Source organism: Vipera berus (assembly GCF_964194415.1).
Source record: "Vipera berus genome assembly, chromosome: 3".
NCBI classification, from domain to species: Eukaryota; Metazoa; Chordata; class Lepidosauria; order Squamata; family Viperidae; genus Vipera; species Vipera berus.
Genome location: NC_138204.1, coordinates 116,499,798 through 116,511,076, shown reverse-complemented (window position 1 = coordinate 116,511,076; position 11,279 = coordinate 116,499,798). Strand labels below are relative to the sequence as shown.

Sequence of the window (11,279 nt, the reverse complement as noted above, 5' to 3'; positions counted from 1 at the left end):
ACAGTTGGTCAGCCAGTTGTGGATCCATCTGGTGATGGTACTGTTTGTCAAGAAGTAGGTTATGGTTTACTTTATCAAATAGACTTACTAAAGTCTAAGTAAACCATTCCCATAATGTTTCCCTTATTTACTAATTTAGTCACTTTGTTAAAGAATGCAATAAGGTTTGTCTGGCATGATCTGTTTTTAATAAATCCGTGCTGGCTTCTATTAATTATCTTGTTGATTTCTAGATGCTCACAAGTGCGCTGCTTGATTATCTTTTCCAGGTCTTCCCAGGTATTGATGTCAGGCTGATTGATCTGTAGTTTCCTAGGTCCATTTCGCCCTCCCCCCTTTTTGTAGATTGGAACCACATCAACTCTTTTCTAGTCCTCTGGTAGTTCTCATGTGCCCCAGGAATTCTTGAAAGATTATGTTCAGTGGTTCTGAGATGAAAACACATAATTGAGGGAGCCTGGAGGACACCACTTAGCTTGAATATATTGGGCAGGCAGAAACGATTGGAAACAGACAGTCCTGGATTTACAGAGACTCTATGCCATGAGCAGATTTATAGGTAAGAACCAGCACCTTGAGCTGTACCCAGAAGCTGATTGCAGCTAATATAACTCATGTAGAGCAAGAATATAACCAGAAATGCCTGCTATTGTTCATGCTGCTGCATTTTGAACCTTATATACATATACATAGGGGAAATTATCATTTGTAAGATACTTTTCAAAAACTGCAGTTTGGTTTTCATATAATTTAAGATAAGATACAAATAAATCATCCATAGAATATCCGGATTATTGGAAGTGTGTGCCTCATGGTTGAAAATATCTCTCCATGGGAGATGGGAGGAGAAATTTTATCCTTAGATAAAAAGACCTCATATAGTTGCATTCTAAAATGAAAACCTGAAAATGGATAATCTATAGGAAAGGAGGCTGTAATTCAGAGGATTTAAAAACACTTTTATAAAGATATTTTTAAAATCACTCTGGCATATTTTAAGAGTACAACTGATACTTATTTATTTACTTACTTATAAGAGGTCTACTTTGATTCAGAGTTGCTTCTTCAGATTTATGTAAAGCTGTATTGTTCCATCAAAGTTCTCAAATTTTGCAACACCATGACCTCTAACATGATAAGTGGATAAATCATTTGAATAAAACTATGATTTCACTGGGGTAGGGTGGAGAAAAAAATTAAATATATTGCTTAATTTAGTAGTTAAATTTTAACCTACAGAGTTTTATCTGGGCATAATTGCTATCCTTGTCCATAGAGTCATGATGGATCGGACACGACTTCACAGCTAACAACAACAACAACAGATTGCTATCCACTATTGAGTTGTTCAAGCAGACCATGGAACAAGTTCTGAAAGTCTTCCTCCTTTGTGCATGCTTGGTCAGGATTTAATTAATTAATTAATTCCAATCCCCTAAAGTTGCTCCCAGGGTCACAAGCCATAGTTTGAGAATTCCTGTGTTATAGTCCTGGTGGTATATTGATATGTTGCAATATAATAGTTACGTTGCCTCTTACTATACTTGTAGTAATCAGCTTTGAAATTCAGGGGTGAGATTGCTCAAGAGCAGGGGTCAGCAACCTGAAACAGTGAAAGAGCCACTCGGAACCGGTTCCCTCACAAAAGGAAAAACTGGGAGCCGCAAAAAAATGTGTGCGCATGCTCATACATGCGCGCATGCGCAGAACAGGGTTTGACTGAAGAGTGGAGCCAAGGCGAAATATGCACCTACCCTGCATATTTGAATTTATTGGTTGAAATTTTTTAGTCCCACCTTTTTTTTTTTTTGGACTGCACATGGCAGAGGACTGGGAGCCGCAGGAGACGGCTGAAAGAGCCGCATGCGGCTCCGGAGCTGTGGGTTGCAGACCTGTGCTCAAGAGAGAAGAGTCCTGACACTTCTTCTTTCATTCAGAAACAGTTGAAAAAGAGGTATCTACTGATGGCAATCCTATCTCATGGAGAAGAATTTTCTGCAATAGGCAGGCCCTCTTATAAGTTTTTTGGTCTCCTTGCTGGTCCCCACAGAGCAAACTGTAGCCTCTCCAGGCATCCAGCCCGCTTCATTACAGTCTGCGTTCAGACAAAGCTTAGACTTCTTATAAACTTCCAGTTGTTAAAATTACTATGATTAAAAGTAGCTGCAAGGGAACTATTTGCAATGCCAAATGAAACATGTGAGTCTCTTCTTGAGCCAATGTCACAGGTTTCCAGCTCAGGGGACCACGAGAGATGAAGGAACCACCAAAGCTTGGTTGGTGCAGTGGCTTGTCAGTTCAGCTCACCCTAGCTGTCAAACACCAAATGCAACGGGCTTCATTTTTTTAATTGACACCTTCTTCTTGTGCTCAGTGCTTATACACATCTTAGCCTCATTTGCTTTCAGTCACTTTGTCTTTATCTCTCAAAACCATCCTCAGGTCCCTCAAATAAAGAAGCATTCAGTAATAGGAACTAACTAGACAATCCATGCTTCTGAAGGTTCAAGCAAGGGCTGTCATTGTCTTGGCAGAATAAAACAACAGCAACAAAGACAAGAACTAGCAGATGCACCCTGGGCTTTGAAAAAGAATAAGGCAAAGCTTTGGAAAAGGTCCAGCCCTGATATGTTTGTATCAAATTTGACTCTGCAGTTCTCCCAGGATTCCCTGGAAGGATTGTGTTATACCTAACTGTAGAACTAATTTAGACATGTGATGGTTATGGAAAGATTGAAACTATTGCACTTATCATCCAGTTTTATAGGAAAAAAAGTAAATGTTCCAAAGCTTGATTCAGATCAATTCAATGCACTATTGGCTAGTTAGTGGTGGAAGTGATTTTAAATAGTTGCAACTTCTGTGCTAGAATGGCTGCTGCAGTCAGATCAAACAACATCCAAAACATAGACTCAAAGAATCAAAGGGCTGGAAGGGACATTGGAGATCCTCTAGTACAACCTCCTGCCCATGGCAAAAGGCTTGTTATCATCCCAGACAAATGGTTGTCCAATCTTTTCTTGAAAGCCTCCAGCAATGGCACACTCACAACTTTAGGAGGTTAAGGTGTTCTCACTGTCAGGAAATTCTGCCTTAATTCCAAGTTGGATCTCTCTTTAACAATTTCCACCCATTGCTTCTTGTCCTACCTTCAAGAGCTTTGGAGAATAAGTCAACACTCACCTCTTTGTGGTAGCCCCTCATGTACCAGGAGAGAGCTATCATGTCACCCGTAATGCTTCGTGTCACCCGTAATTGTTCATATTATTGATCCTGCAGACTCCTTATCATCTTAGTTCCTCTTCTCTGCGCTCTTTCTAGACTCTTGGTATCTTTTTTGTATCATGGTGATCAAAACTCAGTGCAGTATTTCAAGTGTGGCCTCGCTACTGCAGTATAACCACTGTGTCAACTTTGAAAATAAGCGTGGCTGCAGCCATTTTCCCTACTCATTTTCAGTTGACACATAGCACAGAGGGAGGGGGGGTTGCCAGGTGCTTCACTAGACTAAACAGATTTTTTCCCGTGGGAACCAAGGTCATCGGCTGCTCCCAGGACAGTAGGCTGGGCGTTTCGTGGAAAGCCCGCCAAGAATATGTATTGGGGAACGTAGTACCTTGCATAGCTTTAAGGGTGGGATTTCTTAACTTTGTATTGGGGGTTGTTACGTGTCTATTCAGACTTGGTTTCACTTTTGACGTGTCGATACTCTGTATCAATACATGTTCTTTGAGGAACTTGTGAGCCTCCGAGTTCTGCTTTATTTGTCTCTGTCTGTCGGAACCATGACACACTGGCTCATACCTAAATGGTGGTCTACTAGGACACTTAGATCCCTATCACAGTCACTACTGTTGAGCCAGGTGCCAGCTATTCTATAGCTGTGCTCAAATCTGTCAAGATTCTTGAAGCGCTTAACTCTCTTAAACAAATACACCAAGTGCAGTTCTTTATAAATAGATTGCCTATTCTACATTAAAATATTAGGTCCAGAAAATTCACCTAGTTCAGAACACAGCAACTGTTAGTCCCTTAAGAGGATCAGCTTGAACTACCTTGCCTATAGTAATTTATAAACTACTGCTCTTCTGAGGGACTTAAACAGCTTGGAATCACATATTTTAGATGGTCACCTTCTTGTAAATAAATCTGTTTGATCCAGAGGTTTTTGTAGGTTATACTGTACTCAAAGATCTGCAGCATAGCATCATGGATCCACCCCTGGACTCCGCTCCAGATGTGAATTCACTCAGAATAGAGCTAGAAGGGACCTTGGAGGTCTTCTAGTTCAACTCTCTGCTCAAGCAGGAGACCCTGTATCATTTCAAACAGGTGGCTGTCCAGTCTTTTCTTAAAAACCTCCAGTGATGAAGCACCCACAACGTCTGTAGGCAAGCTGTTTCACTGGTTAATTGTTCTTATTGTTAGAAAGTTTCTTCTTAATTCCAGGTTGCTTCTCCCCTTGATTGGTTTCCATCCATTGTTTCTTGTCTTGCCGTCTGGTGCTTTGGAAAATAAGTTGACCCCCCCTCTGCTTTGTGGAGGAGGAGGAGGAGAAGGAGGACTTTGAGTTTGTAGAGGAAAGGGCAGAGCTGAGTATTTGTCAGGATCGGGGCTCAAAGAGTGCTAGCCTGATGGAGCAGCCTGATAGAATAATGAACCAATGGCTTCCCTTCGGAAGTTGTGAGAGCTTCAACACTGGAAACTTTCAAGAAGAGACTGGAGTGCCATCTGTCAGAAATGGTGTAGGGTCTCCTGCTTGGGTGGGGGGTTGGACTAGATGACCTACAAGGTCCCTTCCAACTCTGCTATTCTGTTCTGTTCTGTTGTATTCCTGAGCGTGGCATGACAGAGTAAGTTCCTGTACTTGCCCCTGCTCCTGCCCTTCTTGCAGTTTGAAAGCATGCAAATGTGAGTAAATGAATAGGTATCATTTCAGTGGGAAGGTGGTAGCATTTCATGTGTCTTGGCATATAGTCATGCTAGCCACATGACCATGGAAAATTTTTTGGATAATGCTGACTCCCTTGACTAAGAAATGGAGATGAGCACTGCCCCCTAGAGTCAGGGGAAACATCTACCTTTTTCTATGAGTAGCATAATTCTGAAATAAAAGGCTGCCTTTAAAAAAAGGCATAGTCTCTGCTTTGTGAACTAATACAGTGATGCAAAGTCCTGCATTAGATGTCTAGCAGCCATTCTGAGTGTTTGAAAATCAAATAATTTAGAATTTGTTCCAATTTGTTCAGATAAACCAGTCTTTGGTGCAGTTGGCAAATAAACGTTATTGTAATAATCTGATGATAATATTTTATTTTTGTCATTCTGAGTGGCAACCAGGTGTCTTCATGGCATTGTTTAGCATTTGTTTTCTTTTCAGCCTCAACTGAGATGTGTTAACTAGTATGCCATGCTACATTACTTCCAGTGCAGCTTGCAGTCAGCCCAATTATCCTGAGAGTCAGATAATCTCAGCTATTCCCAAACTAGTTTTTTGTTAGTGATTATTGACAGAATAGTCACAGCCATGATCTCTTTAAAAAAAAGCATTTTCCCTTACTCTCTAATACCAATAAGCTGATACAGCAATTTGTTTCAATTGCCACTACTAAAATTTTCAATGAGCACAATAACATGGAATATTATATTCTGTACAGGATAGTAAAGCATTTGTGACATATTGTAACACTGGGGTTGTAAATATTTCAAGTGGCTGCAAATGAGATCAAGATGATACCTACTGGGGCTTGGCCAATATTGGAAAGGAAGCTGTTACACGGCGTGTCCTAACCCATGACTGTCTTCTGTGAGTTTCATTGCATTTGAACCGAAGGTCTCATGATGTTTTTGAAAAGCTACAGCCCATGTATATTTATTTGAGGTAGCAACCATTGAGCAGAAGCTCTGATTGGTTTGCAAATATGAGAGAGTTTAAAAGAGGCACATTTGGGGCAGGTATGACATGCATGTCACTTCAATTTCTAATTTCCGCACATCTGAAGCCTCCTTTGCAGAAGAAGGTAGATACACCTGGTTTCTCTTTTGAAAATGAAGAATGCAGATCATACCCATTTGATTTGTGCTTAGATTGTAAGCCACCCTGAGTCTTCGGAGAAGGGCGGGATATAAATGGGATTAAAATAAATAAAAATATATTAAAGGCAGTGGTGGGATTCAAATATGTGAACAATAGGTTCTCTGTGTGGATGCCACTTCCAGAAGTCCATTCTGGACCTGGGCAACAAAAAAATAGCTACCGGTTCTGCTAAAGTGGTGCAAACTGGCTGAATCCCACCACTGGTTAAAGGTATGAGGTTTAAGTATTTAATGGAGTCTTGAATGCCTCCTATGGGCACTATCTCAGTTCTTTCATTGCTTGGCTATCTTAGATATTCAATAACGATACTCATAAGGCTGCAGTTGTCAAAATTTGGAAAGACCTGGAGTTTCTGAATTATTTTTCAGGAACAACCATCTGATTTCTTTGTGTTGCATAGAAGATCCATGATATTTCATGAAAAGAATCCTAGAATACATGTAAGATGGTTAAGTATGCACCTATCTCCTTCTCCTGTTTTGAGTTCAAATGATAGCTCAATGATGTTGTAATGAGCAATAGTTGCATCTGTGACTTTGACATTCACTAGACCCTGCCCGCCCCCTTTCCAGCCGATGTACAGTCTCTGGGTAAGACTTAGGGAGGAGCTTCCGGGTCTTAACATCAGCAGCTTCCATGTCCTGCTTTGGCCAGCTCACTATACTGGCAGAGTATCTGATGACTGGCAGACTGTGTTGATCTTGTTCTTCTCATTGAGCTGGTTGTTCAGGACCTGTCTTATCTCTTGGTCATACTTGGATGTTGCTTCTTCATCATGGATCCCATGTGACTATGGAATATCAAGTTACTTGTGGCTGGTCTATATGTCTGCTGTGTGGTCCACTGACACCTCATCAGTCTTTCATCTCTTGACTGCCATCAGGCCACACTTCTCCAGTCCAAATGACATTCCCAGTGTCTTCACTGTAGATGTCAAGGTCAGCAAGTCAATGTCTCGTTTGCTCTTAGCCTATAACTTTATATCATCCATGTAGAGGAGGTGGCTGATGGTAGTTCCACTCTTTAACTTGTATCCATATCCAGTCCTTGTGATTATTTAGCTGAGGGAGTTCAAGCCTATGCAGAACAGCAGCAGAGACAGTGCATCACCTTAATACATGCCACACTTGATGGCCATGTGAGTAGTCTTGAATTGACTTCCAATGTTGCCTTCTACAATCCCACTAAGTTATTGAAGAAGATTCTTAGTGCTGACTTTGTATAGCACCAGGCATTCACAAAACCATTTGTGGGGCATTTAATTTAGGTTTTCCATAGTCAGTCCAGGCTGTGCTCAGATCACTTTGTCTACACCCTGAATTTTGGGCGACAGCTGAATTTATAAGCAACTGGTATTTTGAGTTTCTGGTGTTGTTCCCAGAAGCTCCTTCTGAGCTGTGTCCATGTGCTGATTCATATGGTCCTGTAGCTTGGTGACAATGATGCCTGATAGTGCCCATATTGTACAGAAGCAGGTTATTGACCAGTGCTGTTTCCTTGTGGGGTTTTTCATGATTAGCACTGTCTTTCCTTGTGTTAGCAGTCTGGGTGGGAGACTGCTGCTAGCAGCTTGTTCATCTGTACTGCTAGGCGTTCATGCATTGCTATTAGTTTATATTAGAGTTGGTTCTTTGTTTTCTTCCCCAAAGAAATAACTCAAAGCAGCTAATGACAATAAAAGCAGAAACAAAGATAAATATAATGGTTTCCTAGTTTCCCCTCATGGAAAAAATTACCATAAACAATTTTGTATTAAAAGCAGTATGACGAAAAGAAGGCCTAGCAATGATAGTTAAACAGAATCAAAAATTGTTTAAAAGATTCCAAATTCCAGTACAATTAAAGATAAAGGGGATGATGGCTTAAACTCCTGGAGCATGAAATTCATCATACAAGGCACTGTGGCAGAGAATGTTTTTTTTTCAAATATGTCACCAATATTATTCTTCAGAATGAATTAAACACTTACTGGAACTGTATTAGTTGATTTTTAAAAATGGGCCGCTCGACAAAGGAAGAAAGCCAATTATCTCGGGATAGTTAGAAATGTTTTGAATTGCACTTTCGAATGAATTAGCCTGTGCATTTATTATAATAAAGGGGACATAAAATTCTAACATTTACTACCAGCCCCATCAGTACTTTTTCAAAAAATTCTAGATTAATGGAGGAATTAGAACAGAATTATGGAAAGAAATCTGTGAAAGTAATATAAATATAAATCAAAATCAGATAAATGTATCTATCCTTTCCTTTACCAAATGCAAATGCCCTTATTCTTCCCTTGCTTGCCTGCAAGAGTTTTCAGTTAGTATCCCCAAGAGGGAGGCTGGCTAAATGGCCAGTCACAGGTACCATTAGCTGCAGTAAAAAAAAGAAAAAAGTAAGAAAAAAAAGACAGGCTTAGTACTGCAGTTGGATGGCAGACCACCAGAAACTGTTGGCTAGACTGAGAAGCTGAAAAAAATACCCTAGAAGAATCCAATAGTGAATCACTTTCCTGTTGTTGCTAAAAATACTACAACAGCCATGTCTATAAAGTCAACAGGAGTTGAATTTGACTGAGAGGGAAGTTCAAATGTTTATGCTTAAATCACTTTCCATGGAATGCACAGAGAGTTCTTAACATAGAAATGCAATTGAGTTTAGTATATTTGTTGGCTACTTTTTAAACAAAGAAACTCTAGGGTGATTGACAACAATATGTAGACGGTAGCTGTACAAAATCAAGTGCCCACCCTTTTATAATACAATCAAGTCTAAAATTTTAGTAGGCATCTTCATTACTAGTGATGGAGGCAGTATTAGTGCCTTTTATCTTTCCTGTGACCTATCCTTTTATAAGGGACATGCAGGAATTATCTAGAAAACACTCAGTCAAGCTTGGATTCTGATTGGTTAATCTGAATTTTCGGCTCTTCTGTGAAAATTTCCATTCTTCATTATTATATCTTTGTGAAATTTTGCAAAGCCATTCTTTTTCTAGAACACAATTTTCCCCTGAAAACTTTCCCGGGGCATAACTATAAATGTGAGCTGTTTTGGAAAGTTGAATTCTCTACTAGGCTCTTCTTTTAATTATTAGGTAATTTATTCTGGTTTTTTTTTTCCTTTCCAAAAGCAATTGACTGTATTTACCACTCTATTTGCTTGGCTCTAAAATAAATTTAGAACTTTAAATTGCATAGTCCATTTCCTACTTTGGAAGAGGGAAGTGTAAACCCCCATTTGCTGTGATAGACCAGGATGTTTTCTTGACTTCTTTCTGCTTGCATGATTGTTTTGTGTAATTCACAATTTTGTAATCTTGCATCCTAGCTAAAAGGAGCATATTTTCATGATAAGTTGAAAATATATGGAAGGGACAGTTGGAATCACTTCATGATCATCAAATTCTACTTCAAACTGAACATTTTGGTAGAAGGGTATACTATACCATAAACTGAGATGTTACCTGCAAATGAGAGCAGCCAATCGAACAGGTGGTAACATGGACCTGCCCTGCAATTTCCCCATTGGGTTTTACAGATGCCCACTGTGTCCTCTCTGTCCCCCACCCCCCAAGAATTAGGAACTATCATCAGAGTCAATCGTTGCTTAGTGTAAATAAGTGTGCTGATTCTTAGTATACTTTTCTCATAAAACTTAGTTTGTAAGTTTCTGTGATTTTAAAGCAATGGTCCAAAGTGATCTCCCTGTAGAATTTGTGTGGTACAGACATGTCAAACACAAAGCCTGGGGGCCAGATCCGGCCCATGAAGTGGTTTCATGTGGCCCACGAAGCCATCCTGGAAACAGTGAGGGAATGGCCCCCGCTGCCTTGGCTCTGGCCCAGAGAACCTCCTCCTGCCAGAGACCCTCAGATCTGTCCCACTCCTGCCCAGGCCCCCATAGGCACCCTTGATGCGAACGATACACACTTTAGCCACGCCTACCCAGTAGGCCACGCCCACCCAGGCCACGCCCACCCGCCCCCCTGAGGGCAACCGCAATGCTGATGTGGCCCTCAATGAAATTGAGTTTGACACCCCTGGTGTAATATAATGATTTGGAGAGGACTAAATTCTTACTGAAAAACTACTTAAGGCATATACAGTTTTAAAAGCAGAAAATCCTGCGCCTGGTTATGCTCAGGTCCTTTTTTCAAAATGGCTTACCTGCACATTAAATAGTGTTTTTATGCAGAACAAGTGAAGGTTATCTCTTTCAGTAGAAGACTCAAGGAGCTTCCTAGGGCAAAAACAGTTGTTTGCAAGAGTCAGTCCACGATATGTTGCTGCTAACTCTGTTCTGATGCTTGCTTAAATTATTGGCCCCAACTTGACAGCACAATAGCACTGGAGTGGCTTCTCAAGAAGCATTAATCACCACAACCTTTTTTTCAGCTTTATTATCTCGAAGGACCTGCCTATCTGCTTGCCTGCCTGCCCGCCTGCCTAGTTGGTTACAAGAGAATTGTATTTATATTTTCTGGATGGTGAGTAAATAAAACAGAGGGGCAAATGTTCCATAGTGCATCAGGGCCTACAAAAGTAGGCATGGCTCTTGCATTAGTGTTCCTAAACAGGCATGGCTTTTCTGCCCCATTGCTCCAAAGAGCTCGGTATTTTGAAGGCCTTGTTCTTGCTTACCAGAAACATCTCAAGAAAGCAAAGCTTTACATGTAAACAAAGTTTTACTCACAGCACATATTATAGCATGCCCTGGTTGCTCCGTGTCTGCTTGTAGGCTTTATGTGTTTACAGTCCTGGTGCAACTGAGAAAGAGAGAGAGATTCATTTTACGTGTTGTTGAATGATAAGGTAGCAAAACAAAGTACCTGAGGCTTGGGGAATTAAAAGTGTAGGGTTTATTTACCTAACTTAATCCCATAGGAAAATGAATAGGTCCCTGTCAAATAGGTCACACCGCCAAATGCATGCAACAATGTTTTTCCTTTCTTTTTAAACAAATGTAAAGCATATATGTGTGAGTTTGCATGTATGCACATGTATTGCAAAATTGCATTAGGGCTATGGTGCTGATGGAGTTTTTAAGCCTTTCCCCACATAATGTTCCAGATTTAAATGCTCCCTACTAAATGTAGAATATGCTATAGGGAAATATATCTATCTTTGTGAACTGGAATATATTGCTCTCTCCGCCTTCCTGTCCTTTCCCCCAGATCTTTTCTCCTCTAGCT

General features: G+C 40.4%; 1 long non-coding RNA gene across 1 annotated transcript; it reads left to right on the top strand.

Annotated features, from left to right (window-relative positions):
* Positions 1-405: 405 nt before the first annotated feature.
* LOC308666890 lies at positions 406-10,513 on the top strand. Its single transcript, XR_014026187.1, has 3 exons — positions 406-559; positions 1,277-1,401; positions 10,483-10,513. It is a non-coding gene; the product is annotated as an uncharacterized lncRNA (long non-coding RNA).
* Positions 10,514-11,279: the final 766 nt, after the last annotated feature.